The 17,600-nt window shown below is 40.8% G+C and overlaps 1 protein-coding gene across 12 annotated transcripts in view; it reads left to right on the top strand.

The window, feature by feature from the left end:
• Positions 1–17,600, top strand: part of QKI (QKI, KH domain containing RNA binding) — a 478,774-nt gene that overhangs the window by 349,904 nt on the left and 111,270 nt on the right. For all 12 annotated transcript variants that reach the window (XR_012054688.1, XR_012054695.1, XR_012054691.1 and 9 more), the window contains one exon: positions 8,627–8,706. The gene's annotated coding sequence lies outside the window, so the exon portion shown is untranslated. The remainder of the gene's footprint in view (positions 1–8,626; positions 8,707–17,600) is intronic.

The following is a 17,600-nucleotide window of genomic DNA, read 5'->3' as shown; positions in this document are numbered from 1 at the left end:
TATTTACAAAATACATGGATATTTATTTTTACTGTACCCTTTATTCAATCACTGAGCTAAGATTTAATGTCTAAGCATTGTCTGTAGAGTCGCATGTGCAGTAATGTATTATGAGTAATTATGTACTATATACAGTTATACAACAAAAATAACGGATTCAAAAAATATTAGCCTTTCGAAGGCAAGCACTCAAATTTATGGAGCATCAGAGGTTAGGTGCAATCCTGTTTCAACCCCCAATTTTGCACATGTGCCTAATACCATGGCCTTCACTAGATGTGCTCTGGTTGCCTTCAGCTGCGATGGGGGCGTGTGTCCCACACTGTCACAGTCCAAGGCTCTGACCAAGGTTCCAGCCAAGCCTTGGGATCAGACTAAGGCAAATTTATAATGTTTCCCAGGCAAGGACTTTTTCCTGGATTCGGTCACCTAAGCAACTGACCTGGCTCAGCGTGCATGTTTCTGATTTTCCCACTCCAACACAAGAGCTTGAAGAAAGAGAACACCCTGTACTAATTCACCTCTCTGGCTGGAGCCATACACCAAGCAGGACTAATTTTGCATTTGAGACATTTGAAAGAGCACTGTGTTCTCATATAATCAAAGACAGACTGAAGTAATTGTGTTGAAGGGTTTTCCTGACCAGAATATCTTCCACCAGGAAATGCTACTTTGTCAGAATTGAAATACTTCATAGGAACATTTTGTTTGTGATGTTATTTTTTGACAGAAAAAAATGTGAGCAAGTCAAAATCTGAAGAAAGTTCTTCTCACTGCTGATTGTTTCAATGTAGGCCTGATTTAATTTCTTTTGGTTTCAGAGGATATTTATATTTACTATTCATGAGTTAAATATTATGAAATCCCCTGCAAAAAGCCCTTGGAACATTTCAATTGTATTCATTCTGACGTTGACCAATTTGATTATTAGAAGGCTTCAATAATTTTGGGTTTTAACAGTTATGTATTATCAGCCCTTCTGCATGCACAGGGCTTTCCTATATTTTAAGAACACAAGAAAATGTCAGAAACTTAATTTCAACAGAATTTATAACTGCTACGAGGACGGCATCCAATCTGAAAAAATAATCTTTTTTAGTGGATAAAGTTTTTGCAAGTTAAAAGCAGCCAAAATAAATCTAAAAATTGAGTGATCTCAATAATAGATGGTAACTTTTATTCCATCTACTACACTGCAAACAATTTGTCCTTGGAAATTACTCTGAAAACAGTTTTTCATTTTTTAAATAGTACAATTTATAGAGAATTTGTAGGACAAAAAAGATACTTGAAGCCAGGGTTTTTTAGTGTTAGCTGAATCAGTGATTAATATGATGTACACACTTGCCTGTAGTTAAAATTTCCTAAAGCTAATTTATAGCAGTATGCATTCTGCATATTGATAATGTCCTAATAAAACCAGACTAAACAGAAGTTATCTTAAACTGGAGACAGGTTTGACTACAGTAATATCATTTGGATAAAGATTTCTCAGGATAATTAAATTAATCTAATCACAAATCCTTTATTTCCAGTTCACAAAACATTTTGTATCTTCATGGGTATTTATATTAATTGACATGCATCTTCATTCTGATTATGGAAAAAGGTAAAGCAAAACAGTGATGAAGGAGACTCGTGTAGACAACTATCAGGAAATGCTAAGAGTTTTATTAAAAAGAAATGCTTTCATAGCATTTAATGCTAAATAAACAGTGTCTGGGTAGTATTTTACATAACAGATCAGGATTCTTCATTTCATTACTCACTTGCTCTCTTTGGAGACATTTGGAAATAACGCTCACAGCAGGCGTGCTCACAACTGTAATGTGAGTAGTAAGAAATCTACCTCCATACGGTGCACTGTAACAAGCCCTTGTTTGGCTGTAGGCTTGACTGCTTTTTGTGTTAAACATTAGTTGGTTGGGCCAAAAGAGATCATCCTGGTTTTCCACAGACCCTTAGCCTGAGGTGGCTACAACACTATCTGAGCTTTTTTACATGTAATTTTCTACTAGCCACATGTTGGGGATCCTAATAGAGAAATCAGCTTCTGATCTTGAAGGGACTGGGATTTTTGAACAACTTTCCTACAGACATATTGAGAAGCAAGAAAGCCAAGAGGGATTATGAAGTGGATATCTGAGTGTTTATGAAAGGAATTATAGACCATGTTTTTCTGCAGCAGCAGCCTACTGTGATTGGTGGCTCAGGAGTTTCTTTTGTTTGCTGAAGCAGATTTGTCCAAACTCAAAAGGACCCATGTATTTTCAAAAGCTTCAGCTCCTTTCTGGAGGCCAGCAAAAGCTATCTGAGGCATAGGTTGCTGCTGCTGAAATCCAGGGCCAGAACTCAGACCTACTTCTGGGGTCCTGCCTCTTCTGCTGGCTTCCTTCTCCTCCTACTCCCACCTCAGACACACAGAGTAGTCTTGGGAGAGCCAAGTAATGTGCGCATCACATTTTCACATCTAAAACAATAGGGAAAACATTGCATAAACCACTCTGATGAAGGCAGTGATGCTTGATTAAAATATGGTAGGTGTGCCAATCATTACTGCAGTAAGGCTGCACCACAGAGTCCACTGCTTGGAAGGCACCAACCCAAGCAATTCTACAGTCTCAGCTTGCTCTGCTCTAAACCTAAGAGTCTCCTTGTGTTCCCCTGACCCCCTCTTCTATCACTGGAGGTATATTCCATCACACCAGCTCTGTTTCAGGTGGAAAGCAGAATGCCTTTAAAAAGAAAGAGAAAAAGGAAGGCAAAAAGCAGGACACACCTATGCATTTCCCATGTGACCTCCTGCCATATAGCTACAAAAATCTTGAGTTTATATATAAATTAAAACACCTTTTCATCACTGCAACTTGTAAATAGGAAATGAAGTCACAATCCTCGAAATTATAATGGCAGGCACACAAAGACAGTTGCTGGCATGGAATTCAATTAACAGATAGCAATCACCCTTGGGTGACTGTGTGAGGTGGAAATATACAGGCATGCTAATAAGTAATATCTTAAAGCCAAGGCATTTATCAGCCAGCAGCCAGACATGGGCACAAGTGTGGGCAGACAGCACTGCTCTGGGATATTTAATAAAACCTGCTCTCTTCACTTGAGGATTTGTGTTTAATCATTTGGTAACATTTTAGAAACATCTAGCCTGGGAAGCTTCTCAAATGGAAATGCTTAGGTCAGAAAACATAGAGAGTTATTTACTGATACTAAAATAGCCAAAGGAACAGAGTGGATTCTAGGTAATATTAACAGAATGCTTTGTTGCCATATTTTTGACCTTTTAAGTTTCTGGGGTATGCCTGCTACGTGAATCATAGCCTTATCTGGGTAAACATGCAGGAGGCGTTCATTAATACTGGGAAAGTGAATGATTGAAATGCTGTTTGAAATATAACTTTAACTCTTCTTTGCTTGGTTGAAAGCCTAAAGCCAAAATAGTTTTCTTCTAAGCTCCTTGAACTTTAATTTGCATTGCATTTTGGCCTTTCAAAGGCTTCAGGCAGGCCAAGGTATGTCATCTGCTGAAAGATGTTAAATTTTAACTTTCTCATCAGGGCTCTCTTTGTGCCACAGCAGTAGTGTGAACTCACAGGGCTGTTTTGCATGGCTAAATACCACTGCTTAGAGGAAAGGCAAATCCAGTAGCAAAGTCATGAGTTTCTTTAAAGGAAAGCTCTTCAACTTAGGGAGACATTTGTTAGGAGTTTCATAAAGAAGAAATGTAAGGGATGGTGTTAGTACATTCTTGGGTAACTCCCCAGGGTTAAAGGATTCATAAAATGAAAGTGGTTTGGAGCAGGACACAGGAGGCTGGCCAGCCTAGTGATGGGACATGCAGGAAGCAGCATGTGTCAGCCATTATCAAGGAAGGCTGGAGAGTTCTGGCTGTGAAGTAGACACTGTTGCTAGTACCTGCTCTTACTGCTTTTGGTTTCAACTCTGACCTGGGTATGCAGTCATAAGTTTTGTGGTCATTGGCTCTGCCCTGGCTACTGGGCTGGAGACAGCAGAAAGTCTGTGGTGCATTCACTCTTTCCCTGAGAGAGGAGAACACCCCTCCGGCACACTGCCTCAGCAGCCTGCACTGTCCCTCTCACCGGTGTGGCTGCCTGCTTTGCTTTCTTTGGAACATTTCTGATGCCCATGCAGACTCTGGTAGCCACCAATAGTTGTGTAGCAGCTGAAGTAGTGAGATCATTGCTCAATTTGCAGAGTCTTAGTAATTTTGCTTTGTCAGAGGAATCATCAATAGGTGGGCTGAAGCAAATGTTAGACATGGGCAATGACATGCATCAAGCATCCTCTAACAGGTGCTCTCACTACCTGCTCCCTTTTCCCCTGGGGATTCACGTGACTTAAAAATCAGTGGCCAGAGCCTCTGCCAGCCATTTTCCACACTGCTGGCATGCAGCCCGGCCTGGGCTCTGCTCAGGAAGCTGTAAAGTGGCTCTGAAGAGCTGCTGTGAAGCTGTCCCTGTGCTGCTCCTGTCGCAAAGAGTATTCAGTGCCACCTCACTAATGGATGGGTTTCTCCTATACAGAGTGCCAAACAATGCAGTGATGCATTCAGGTTTTATTAGTGTTTAGAGTTTAGCATGGCCGCATTATTGATAATGGAAACAGCACAAGAGAATTGCGCTGCTCATCCCAAACGCAAGACCATAAATCCTGCGAGCCACGCAGCACCGTCGAATTATGTGTTTGCACCACTTATTTAGCAGGAAAGCTATTTGTAGTCTCTCTGTATGTAAACCCAAGCTGTCTTAATATTGCAAGCCCAAACTGTGTTGGAGGAGGTAATAGCAACAAAAAAATAGCAACCAGTACATTTTAGAAAACTCAGTTGTGAGTCTACGATACCAGGGCTCAGCTCCCGCCGCCAAGTGAGAGGGGAGCAAGTGCTGTGGATGGGTGCTCTGCTGAGGGGGCTCAGCCCTTGCCCATCTCTGGGCTATGACGGGGGGTGCTGTATTTGTTTCAGGACCCGCTTTGCTGAGGAATGTGCATTGTGCATTTGTGTGGGACATGGTGAGGCTTCGTGCTGCTGCTCGCTTGGTTTGCTTTTGCGGAGAGCAGCTGCAGCAGTGGGGGTGCGTGAAGAAAGCTCGGTGGAGGTACATTAATGGCCTGAGTGCGGGTAAGCTGGTCAAGAATTAAAGAAAATAGTAATTTACTGTGATGAGGACACATCACCTGCCTAAAATAAATCAGGTTTCAGGTGTCAGGAAGCAGTACCAGCTATATGCTGATTTGAGGTTATGTGTTCCTTGGGAGACTGAGCCAGAGGGAGTCAGCCTGGGCTCACGACCAGAAGCAAGCAGGGCCTTGGGAGGTAGTAGGCTGAAAGCACTGCCTCCCTTCATGTAGGCTTCATGTGGCTGTGAGGGAGATAAAACTGACTTTTGTGTGCTTCTGCATTCAACCTAGTGACCTAGAAATGAAGGGCTACAGAAGCTATTACCTACCTGCCTTTTAAACTACTGCTTCTTGCAGAACTCCTGTCACCCTGCTTCCATCAGCCTTTGCCAGGCCTGGAAGCTGGGCAGTGGGAACCCTGTGGCCTAAGCACCGTTTCTTTGATGCTGCACAGCACTCATTGAAGGAAATGTTCACAGGAAGATTCAAACACACAGTCAACTAACTACTATTAGTTGACTCAGATGCAATGGCTCAGGGAAATTACTGATCAGGTTCCTGTTGCTTTTTCAGGAAATATTGCCTGAACTTGTGGGAACACCTCCCTTCTCTCCTCCCCCATTCTCTCCTGCATCCATACCCTCTCCAGTATGGCCATTAAAGCAATTCATGCTGGGCTGAGAGAGGAATCTCTGATTTCCTAAGCCTTACCTCTGAAGGAAGCTCTCTGCACTCCTCCAGCTACTTTGTTCACTGTTGGTATTAGCACTGGAAACGCTGACAGTAGCTGCTAAAGGTTAAATGTGTTTGTAGAAAATCAATAGTGTGGTGCTCCGTTCTCCCTTTCCCCTCAACTTCTCGGGGGAAAATAGCCCTTGGATACATGAAGAATATGAGTTCACATTTCTCCATCTCAGAACACATGCATTTATGTAAGAGGCTTAAAGGATATCTTTTATGATCCTGGTACAGCGACACTTCTCTTAATTCAGTGCTTGGAAGAGTGACAGAGGCTTCTGGAAGTGTTAGTTATTATGCAGGGCATGTGTTTTAAAATCTTAAGTACCTTGATTGTCTCTCACATAGCTAGTGCTGTCAGCAGTTTGCACGGCGCTTTTATGTGCATTTTTCTTCCCTGAGACACCTGTGTTAAGTTCAGAACTGATTCTCCTTCTGAAGCAATTTATTAAACATCTTCAGTGCACCACTTCTGTGAAGAGGTCAATTTGTTCTTTCTGCCTAGAGATGCAAAACTCTGGGCTTCAGTTGGTAAATGCAAGTATTAGGTGAATTTCTCACTGTTTAACTTGAGCTATCTTCAATCTACTCTCTCTAGTGATCACTTCCTTTAACATAGGAATTTATTATTCGTGAAATGTGGAGACATGCTACTGTACCAGTACTCCTGTCTAGAGCAGGTGCAGTAGGGTAGCCTGGCACGCACACACTCTGCTCTTCGCCATCTTCTGGAGGACACATTTTCCAGATGACTGAAAACATTTGTTTCCTTCTTTTATGTTCCTTTGTCTTGCTTGCAAGATACCAGTCTGGTGGTGCTGGGTTGGCACACGTTCATGTCATGAGGTTCTGGAGCACAACCAGCCTGAAGCTGGTCCCTAAAGCAGTTCATGCACAGGCTGCTGGATACGTGTGAGGAGCCTCTGTCTTTCAGTTCTCTCTGAGGTGGCCTCTCTGGAGGTTAAAAACAGGACTCTGGGAGGGAGTCCTGCCCCCAAACCAAATTTTGTAATGATTTTCCATGTCTTACTGCTTGCAGGTCTTCAGGGTCGTGTTATCTATACATACTCACCCTCAAAGGTCCAAATACCTCTATGTATTCTTATTTGTGGGAGGGTTTTTTATTTTTGCTTGCTTTGTTTTTAATTTGGATATTTCTGATATGCAAATTGACCTGGATCACATCTATACATACTAGATACAACAGGTTTAATATTAAAATACAAATTTTAGGTATGATGAACTGGATTCAAATTAAAACTTACTTTGCAAGGCTTCTGCATGGACTTTTCCCCCCTCTTTTTTTCTGCCACCCATCATTCTTATCATTGTTCTGGGATCACTTTTATCTTGCGATTCTAGCTAGGAATATGGCTCATGGTGTTTGGCTAGATCACCAGTTCTGGAGGGAGCACATTTGCTGAAATAAAAATTAGTAGCTATTCCTAAAGTTACCCCTTGAACCTTGGTCAATCTTTAATAAGTAGACCTGAGGCAGCAGAAGTAAGAGGGAACATTTCTGTTGGAATATCAAATTAAACTGTCATTACAAGACAAGTATGGATTTACAAAGTTGATATTTCACCTGAACAGTGAATATTTTGGTAAAATTCTTATACTACTTATTACAGAAGTTATTACAGCTTTTTGGTAAGATTTTTATTTAATGTGATTTAATATAATTTTCTGGACTGTGTTTTCTGTACAGTGTGATTTCTTTCAAAGTTGTGGGGTTTTTTTGCGGGGAGTGTGTTCTGTTATTTTTTCTTACTTTCCTTTTAAATTTTTTTTGTTAGGCAAAGTCAGACTGAATTTAAGAAGTAAAACTGATTACAAAAAGTATTTGGAGAGCATTAATCAGTGAGAACTTGAGAAATAGCAGACTCTCAGAGCTAGTGATACAATATTTTTCTTCTTTCTTTTATCATAGAAAGGGCCTGTAGAAGTACGTACTTGAATCACTAAAAATGTCCAGTTCTCAAGGATGCTGACCAATTTGGTATTCTTAGTTTTGATTTAAATGAAATATTTTCAGCATGTGGTTAATTTCCAAACAAATAATAAAAAAAAATCTTGAACCATAAATGATGCTTTACATTTCCTGTTGGAAAAGATTTCAGAAGCTCATAAAATGTCTCCAGCCCTTACAATATATCAAGTCATATTAATTTATGGTAGTCAATGATCAGTCAGAAATTATGGAGGAGAGAGATGGAAAGCTTATAATATTTACTTACTTTCAGAACTGTATATCAGAGGGTTGCTTTTTTTTTTTTCTTTTTTTTCTCCTTTATACACAACTCAGGCACATCATCTCTTCTTTCTTGCTTCAGGAAAAAAAAAAAGGAAAAAATGAAAGAAAGGGGAAAAAATCTACATATTTGTATTATATTATGTTCTCCAAGTAGCAAATTCCCTCTGCCTGCTATCTGTGGGTGTGCAGCCCTTCCTCAGGAACATACTGTATCTTCTGAATTCCTGTGTTTGAGATATCACTGTGCTTTTGCTCTGAAGAACCATGAATGGGGCCATTATGAGGGGCCGACAGATAATTAAGATTCTGAGAGGGGTATGCTGCTAAAAGAGTGTTTAGTGAGGAAATTACAAGGCCAATAAAAAAAATGTCTTTGCTAGTTCCGATTGTATTCTTTTCTTCAGTGGGTCTAATTTTTCAAGGTCTGGCTGGATCATGATGAAGTTTTCTTTCATCCTTTTTTTTATCTCTCTACAACAGGAGCTGAGGCTGGAATGTAAGTCCAAGTTAATGAAGCAGCCTCAAAGTTGAGGAGGAAGAGAATAAACTGCAGCTCTGAGGTACAGATCATTGGAGATTCCTCTTTCAAACCCTGCCTTTCCCACTCACTGGAGTTATTTGATTTGGGAACAAGATAAGAATTCACAATATCTGATTTGTAGAAATAACCACGAGGAAGGAAAAACAGTCAGAAATACTAATTTCAGATATAATTTTCATCTCTCAGTATTCTAAAAGTCTTTCCCATCTCTAATATCATTAAGCAAATACAAAGTACAGATTTTGGGAAGTTGTGCACCGACTGACAAATGGATCTCCAAATAGCCCACAGTTCAGCACTTCTTTTTCTGTCAATACTCCGTGACTAGGAAAGGTTTGGAGCATAATTCTGTTCCAGTAATCTATCTTCTACCTTTCTCTCTCTCTCTCTCTCTCTCTCTCTCTCTTTTTTTTTCCTAGTAAGAAATAGACCTGGAAATTCATTGCTGATTTCCCAGGAGTGTTATTCATGCCAGTTTATTTATGTATTTATTATTCAAGTGCAAACTATTGCAGTTCCTTGTGGTAAACTGCAAATCAAGCTGATGGAGGCAAAGGGCTGTCACACCAAGTGCTGTAGAGATGCTGATGCTGTGGCTGCTACTGCCCCTATGTGATGAGGTGTGAGGACAATTCAGCCTCCTTGGTACTCAGGTCTGCCCAGGCCTTGGCTAGAGCTGGAAAAAAACAGTATACTTTCACAAGGATTTAATTGCCTTCAGCAGCAAATTTAATACAAGTATGTTTTAACATGTGAGCATAATAGTTTATTGTGTTTAAGTGCTGGAGCTGCCGCTAGGAGAAATCTATATTAAGGCTGATAAGAAAGGGGCAACTTCAACTTGGAATGTGGTCAATTGCAAAAATAAAATATGTCTCTAATATAGCACTTGTTTATAGGCTTCCTTCTTCTTATTCCTGATTTTTCATGACCATTTCTCATAATTTATTCACATCCATGCACACAGTCCTTCGTTACTGTGTGAAAAACCTACACAAAGGCAGCTCATTGATTACACAGAGGAAAAAGTGAAATTCGTGTCAATGCTTAAAGAAATCAAATTAAAAGAGTTGTCATTTTACTTTATTGACTTGGTATTCCCTTTCATAACAAAGGATAAAAATGTGAGTTTGAAATAATTGTGTTCCTTTGTGTGGTATCTTGATTTCCATACAGGTATGATGATTTACACTAGCAGAAGTCCTAATTGCTAATTCAAATGCCGTCTTCCTATGCCATCTTGGTAGAGACATAATGTTCCTGTATTTTTCATGTGACCTTGTCTCATCTGCAAAGCTCAAATTTCATTGCCATTCTGGGAAAGGTTACTGGTGAGAAATGTTTGAGCTTTAAATGGATTCTTACATTTGAATAGGACGCATTTTTTTATGTGTTGAAAACCAGGCTTAGATCCAAATACCTCAGAAACTTGAGAAGATTGAAACTTGATTTAGACTGAATCATGCAACTTAAATCTATTTCAAGTACATAATTCTGTGTGCAAAGAGTGTAAATCCACATGTACATGTGTGTGCGTACACACAGAGGCACAACATATGTATGTTGATACATAACCACACAAATGTACATGTCTTGCTTTCGTCTCATACTTGGAAATAGTAAGTGACTTATATATCTTTCACAGGAATTCCATCAGTGTTTACTTCCTTAAAGAGAATTCAAATTTTAAAAGTTCTTAAATAATTTCTTGAGTAGCTAAATAATTACTGATAGGGAAAAAAAAAAAACAAAAAAACAACCAAACCAAAACAAAGGAATCAATTTCAGTTTGGTTTTTTTTTTTTTAATTTCTCTCATTGGCCATGAACTAGATTTTAGACATAAATGTAAGTAGGGTATTTAAAATGTTTATTATTTCCTTATTATTGTTCTATATGGAGGTCACTATAGATTTCAGTTTGAGTAGGACCATGAAAAGAAGAAAGCCCTCTTTATATGGCTAATACAAGTTAAATAAATTTTGGAAGTGTGAAGTAGTGATTGGCAGTAGTGATTGTGTGGGATGGATGGCAAAACAGGGAATCAAAATGTGGAAATAAAGTAGACATAGAACCATCCTGGCTTTTTTTGAGAAAATCATTGTCTGACTTCTGGTTCTGCAGAAACAAAGACAGGGTGGCCTGGATTTTAATCCTTTTTTACCATCAAATCCAGTCTTCAGGATTGTTTGCATAACCCATTACAGCTTTGGCTTATGTCTGTTCTGAATAAGCAGTTAAGAAGTTTGGGTATTTTTCAGTTCCCTGTGGGCTGGAAGAGAAAAGATATGCAGTACAGAGGACTGAAGGAAATTATTTGTTTAACTTTTGCTGGCCTGCATGGATGCACCTCCCTGAAGGCAGCAGCATTCAGCCACTCTCATTCCCAGTACAGACTGGTGCACCAGGTAGAAGGTGCTGGTCTCACAGACAGAAAATTTGCAGTGGTCAGTGCTTCAAACACCTGTTTACAGAGGTTTATATAATTTAGGAGCATAATAGAGCTGTCTGCTCAGGGTGCTCTGAACCTGGTGCTGGTTCCACCTTGGCAGGAATGGCTCAAATGGACGTGGGAAAAACAGAGAAAGCAGTCAAGTGTTATGTGCCTCCCCGAACCCTTGTTTATGAGCTTGTGCTAAACCTTTGCTGTACTGCAGACTCTTCCTATGAGAGTACATTTGTGTGTGTTAGCACACCAAATCACAGGAGCCAAATTTCATCAGCAGATTGTGGCTGAAGCAGAATTTTATGTGTGTAATTTTTTCCATATGGATGTGATTTTAGAGCAGGACACGACATAATAAAAGGGAGAAAATCAAACTTCGGCTTAAGTTTGTCTCACCTATAAACATGTATAAGTTTAAAAAAATTTGACTGAGCTGTTGAGAAAGTGCAAGGCTGGTGTTCTTCAGGTTGCAAAGACAAATATTTGGTTAATACCAGCATTACAAGGATCTGGACAAGACTTAGCCCTTTGGTGCAAAGTGCCCTGCAAATCCAAGGTATGAGACAGCTCCTGTCTCCAGGAATTTGCCTTCTCTGGCCATAACCTGCAAGGAGGGAGGATATCTTGCCTGAGGCATTGCAAGCGGCTAACTGGAAAGCTGAAAGCAGAACCCAGTTCTCCAGCCCAGTGCCTTGCATGATGAGTTTCACTTTGGATTGGTTACAGTTTTCCCACACCAGTGCCCTGCTGCACTAATTTGGATTAGGTCCCCATTGCACTTAATGCTTCCTGAGCATAGAGGAGGAAGCAAATTCTGCCATGAAAAGCTTGACAGTTGGAGCTACCTAATTGATGGGGTTATTTTAAATCCAGTCAGTTAAATTGCTACAGTCACCCTTTATTATAGACTAGGCAATTTTATTTCAAGTTAGCTTTAATCAATTAGGAATTGATTTTAGCTAAGTCAGTATAAGAACTGATCTGGTTTAACAAAATTGGTTTTAGAGAAGTGAAATGGGTGCAGATTCAACATGAGCCCAGAGAAGGCTTGCTTTCTCTTTTTGCCTGCTAATGATCAGGTACAGGATATCCCAGTAAAACCCCAGATCCTGCATGGCCTCAGCAGATTCTATCCCAGCCTTGAAACCTGGCAAAATAAAACATACAGAAAGGCAGATAATGATGGTTGCCTTAATGAAGGACTCTCTCCTCAGCAAATTGCACTCATATGCACAAGCACATCCTCATCCTGACTGCACTGGTCAGTGGAGGAGCTTTGGGAGCAGCAAGCGACATGCAAGTTAAGAACTTGATAACTCGGCTGGCCCAGGCTACAGCCCTCTAGGCCAATGAGGCTACAAACCATATTGGTCTTCCACTATGTGCTTTGAACACATTTGTTTTCAGCCAGTTTAGTGTTTTTGAAGAGGTTTGCAAAGATGGCTGAGCTGGAGGTATGGCAAGGAAAGTGGCTGGGAGCAGGTGGAGGTAGGAAGAGGAAGCAGCAGCTCTGCTTCTTGGCAAAAGTGTGGAGAACTGAGAATTGTCAACAGAGATTTTTGAGCTATGACAGTTTCTAATTATGTCTTGCCTTCAGGGCTATGAAACATTTGCAAGGTTTTATGACACTTTTGAAGCTTATTTCTCCAAATGATTATTCTGATATTTTACCACACTGTAAATAGGTACTCTATTTAAAAAAAACCCTTATCTCACTCTTTCATTTGCTGCTGTTGTTTTTATCATGATTGTTATGAGTTCTTATATAGACACTCTTATCACTGAATGTTGGAATCTTTCATTTCTGTTCTCATAAATTGTGAGAATAAAGCTACTGCAGTCTAGGACCCACTATTTCTGGTACTATCAGAAGTAAAAAGCAGTATTTCTGCCTAGGATATGCTTATTTTGTGCTAGAGACATTCCTGTGCTTGACTTCTTCTGTAGGTACAAGTAGTGTTAATGAGGTGTTAATGTGTATGTAGGCGTCGAAGACATGGATTTGCCTTTGATCAGTCAGTGTTATTTCCCTTTCTTTCTTCCTTTTTTTTTTTTTTTTTTTCCTAACCTTGAAAAGCTGTTTGCACTATGAAAGCCTTCTGACTTAACAGAATTTTTTTCAGGAGCTGAAAGAACTTCTGAAAACAATGTCTAGTGAAACTCCCACTGACTGCAGTGGGGTCTTTGATTACAATTGTTTGAAGAGCAAAAATATACTCCCAAGGGTTTGCCTACATGCAGTGTTCATACTGCTTTCAATATAGCCTTGAAACTAGTATATTGAAAGCAGTATATAAACCCTAGTACAATGCAATTGTGCTATTATCAGGAAGTTATGCTGATCTTGTTTGATCGCACAAATGTAGATCAGACCACAGTCTCTCCCTATCTGTATTAGTATAACTTCAATGTTTTTGTTTTATTAAATGCACACCTAAGGAGCTAACTTGGCACAGAGACTGGGTGTATTAGTTTCTTGATTTATAATTATTAAAACACACACACAAAATGAAAGCAAGACATGTAAAGTGAGAAAGCTCCAGAAGATAGAAAAATTATGCTCTCATCTTATTGATGTGGGCTTCCTTATCCTGTTGCCTTTGTTCTCTCTCTTATTCACTCCTGCTGACTTAAAGCAGCATCACCTCCTGTTTATCTGAGTCTCATGGAATGAAAAAACAATTGATTGGAGTGTGTGTGTGTGTGTGGTTTTTGTAAAGCAAACATGTACAAAGTGAAGTTGAAAAGGTTCAATGCTCACGTCTCCTTCCCCAGACTCTATAGACATCCACTTGGGACTGTGAGGCCTGGCACAATCATATACTCGAGTGGAAGACTGCGTGGGTTTCTGCATATGTCTCTCTTGGGACATCCTGTTTGCTGCAGTCATGCCTTCCAAGCGGCCAAGAACAGACTCTACTGTCCCAGGTGCTGCACAGTCAAGCCAGCAGGCAGGTCCTGCTCTCTGCACAACAGCCTGAGCCATGGTGTTGGCCTGGCCACAGGCAGCAGAAGGGAGACGTGGAGCTCACAGTGGGAGACAACGGCGTAGTCGCAGCAGCCAGCGTGCTGGCACTGAGGCTGGTGGAGAGCTGAACATGGGAGGTTTCCCAAGAAGAGAAGCTTAAATGGAAAAGGAGGAAAAGTGAAGTGAGAAAGAGAAGCTGGGAAAGATGTATGCTCCAAGAAACTGTGATGCAGGCTGGAGGAAGCAGCCCATTAGCACAAATTGACAACCCAGTCAAAACTGCATAAAAGGCTCCAAGAGAAGCTGGAGGCTCCCAATGATAATGGCTCTACAGCTTTCCCTCCTGGCTCTCTCTCTTCTACCTCCTGGTTGGGGTCTTATTCAAAATTCAATTTTTTCCCACAGGCCACATGGCAGGAAGGGGAATCAGGCTTGAAACATGGCGAATTGATTTAAAACAGCCAAGCTGGGCTCCTGTTCCAAAATACTACTTTAGAGGATATCTGTCTCTCCCTTGTAACTATAGAAAACCCTGGTTTGATAATCCTTGCCAAACGTCAGTCAACCTTTGGGAAGTGCTTCTCTTCCTCCTTTCTCCTAACTCTGAGAATGAGGTAGGAGGGTAGGAGAGGTGGCTCATTGCATAAAGCTATGTCCAAGGGTTGTAAAGATGTAGAGTAGCTAGAGGACTGGGTCCCAGCCCCCTGCCTTATCTGCCTATAATAAACCCAGTTCTGCCTGTTTGTGTTTGGAAGAACACAACAACGCCTAAAAATAGGAAAGGGAAAGTGTAAACATACTAGCAAAGGAGAGGCATAGCAAACTATGCACATCTCTGTGTATAACTCTTATTTATAAGGTTTGTTCCCTGAACTTAGGCAAGCCTGCAGCAGCAGAGGTAAATCATGTGGCCCTGGAAGCATATGCTGTTTCCTACATTAGCAGCAGCTTCTATTTCTTCCTCCCCCACCCAGTTTATGTTTTGCTGTCCCAGTTGGAGTTTAATGTGCTTTGCAGTTTCCTCTATTTTTCTTTTTGAGTGTGTTTTGATTTTTTCATGTTGAAGTCTCTGCCAACAAAAGGTGTCAGCCCATTTAACAGCTGCTGGGAGACAAGTGCTCCGTGGATACAGACAGCATGGCAGTGTTGGAGGCCAGACGAGGCATCCTTTGGGCAGGCAAGCACCATGTGTCCTTGGCCTCTGAGTCCATTTTCTCCTTCAGCTGGGCCACTTAGAACACATAATGGATGATGCTGATTTTTGGAACGGGAGCTTAGTGCTTTGGATGTGAAAGCATGCTGTATGTTTTCACACCTGAAAGCTCTTCAAGGAGAGATCTGAGGTCTTTCCTTTTATGCGCATGCATTGAACTTTCTTTGACTGGCTTCAGACTATTTTTTTTTACCACATATGGTGATTGCTTCCAATGTGTGCTTATAGAAACTGGAGATATTTACATTCCTAGTTTAGGGAAGACTTGACAGATATTTGATTTGAGTTGGTTTGTTATTCCTAGTTCTGGCTTATTGCAACCACAGTGCCTACTGCTGTATCTCTATTGATTGCAGACAGACATCCTGAGGGATAACTCTGTCTTCCCTTTCATTTAAAAAGGAGAAAAAAAGGCATGTCTCCAGTCCTAGTACTTGTGAAGACAGACACAAATACCTAATGCAGACTGTTTGATGAGACTGAAAGTGTGTCACTGTGAGTTCTAAAACGTCATCATTTATTCACCCTGACTTCTTTGTCATACGCTGAGGTACCCACAACACTAATGTGCAGAACTGTGCTGAAAAGGCTGCAAAAGAAGAGGAACTGGAAGTTTTTTGGGTTAAACTAGCAGGAGAGTGCTGAAGTGGAACCCTGAAGGACACCCAATCTGAATTCAGAACTCTTTTGACTCTATAGCAAAATTGCATCTGACATCCCCTACTCACACTCCCTTATTTCTGTCCAGACAGGCAAATTCCATTTGACCCCTGGATTTAGCAGGTTTGGGATAGTTTCCTTGAGCCTTGTCCAAAGAAGAAACAAGGAGATTTAGTTTATATTTGCATGTCTAGAGCACAAGAGTCCCTGTAAGCTTCTCTGGCAGCCCAGATGTTTTTCCTAGTACAAAAAGGCCCTGCTCATGTCCCATTGTCTCAGTAGACCGGGGCGAAGGACAAGTATGATTATCTGCTGGCACTAAAGATCTTGCTTCTGTCATTACAGAAACTTAATCAGAGTCTGTTCCAGTTCTTCAGCATTGCAATCTCTTGCCTGACATACTGGGCTGCTGTTCTGATTTTCCTTAAGACACTGCAGAGTTTGACTGCTCTGAAAATGAAGGTAGCTTGTACAAGTAAAAGTGGGCCAGGGTAAAATCCTGGAGCATGGGTAGCAGTGGCAGTGCTACTCCTGTAGCAGGACACTCATCACAGGTGACTACCCAGGAGTTTACTTCTGGCCTCTCTTGCACGTGGCCTAAGTGTTTGTGGGGGTCTCTGATGTATTGTCCCATGCCTTCTCATTTAAAACCACTATGGCCAAGTTCTCAAAATCATTGAAGGTTCCCACAAATGCAGGGCTCTGTCTCACAGGATGAGAACACAGTCAGTCTTCAGCTTTTCTTTTTTTACCTCTTTCCTACAGCTCCTAGAAGGGAAAATGAGGCTAGGAGAAATGGCAAACATCGTACTTGAGGCCCTAAAAATTTGCGGTTACTGTGGTACAAATCTTAAAGCAACAAGCTTACTCTGCTTCATTTAATGAATTGATCTGATGGCTTGTGCTCCTGTGAAGCCACTTCCTCTTGCTCATTTAGTTTTCCTTCCTCACTCTAAGCCCCAGAATTTAGACCTTTCTCATCACACTACCTGTCTATTGGAAGGAGATCTCTGCTCATTCCTGCCAAATGAGAGAAAATCAAAGTCCCTGCTGAGCAGCAGTAAAAGAGCAATATTGCTGCCTGGAATTGCTTCAGGAACTCCCTCTGTATTAGAACATGTAAGTCCTACAGCAGGGAAACAAGTAGCTAAGCCTGTTCAAAAGCCTATGAATTCTTTCTTGCATTAAGTTAATTAGTGAGAAATGAAACAAGAAGCTGGTGCATGAAAGAAAAGGATTACATATCTTGTATCTTAGTAGCTCAGTGGAATTGCAAGGAAAAGGGATCCATCTTGTCAGTGATAAGAAATAAGTGTTTTATCCTTGTTTCAATTTTGTGTAAAATTCACTGTGTGTTTTACCAGCTGATGGATAGAGAACATTCAGCTGCTGAGGCAAACATGATAACAGATAATCCAGGGAAATTGGTGTGACCAGTTAGTGTTCAAGCCTGTCCTGTCTGAACCATATCCTACTGGCTGAGAAGCACCATCTAATTCCCTTTTTGCTCTCACTCTAACTGGCTGATTCAGGGAGTAGGAAACTCAAAAATGAACACACTCACTCCTCCCCAGCACTTAGCAGCACCAGGAAAATATGGCAAACAGATGGGAGTCAATGTATCATC

Source organism: Taeniopygia guttata, chromosome 3 (assembly GCF_048771995.1).
Source record: "Taeniopygia guttata chromosome 3, bTaeGut7.mat, whole genome shotgun sequence".
In the NCBI taxonomy this organism is placed as follows: domain Eukaryota; kingdom Metazoa; phylum Chordata; class Aves; order Passeriformes; family Estrildidae; genus Taeniopygia; species Taeniopygia guttata.
The sequence above is the reverse complement of the archived record's forward strand: the minus strand, read 5'-3'. Positions and strand labels throughout refer to the sequence as shown.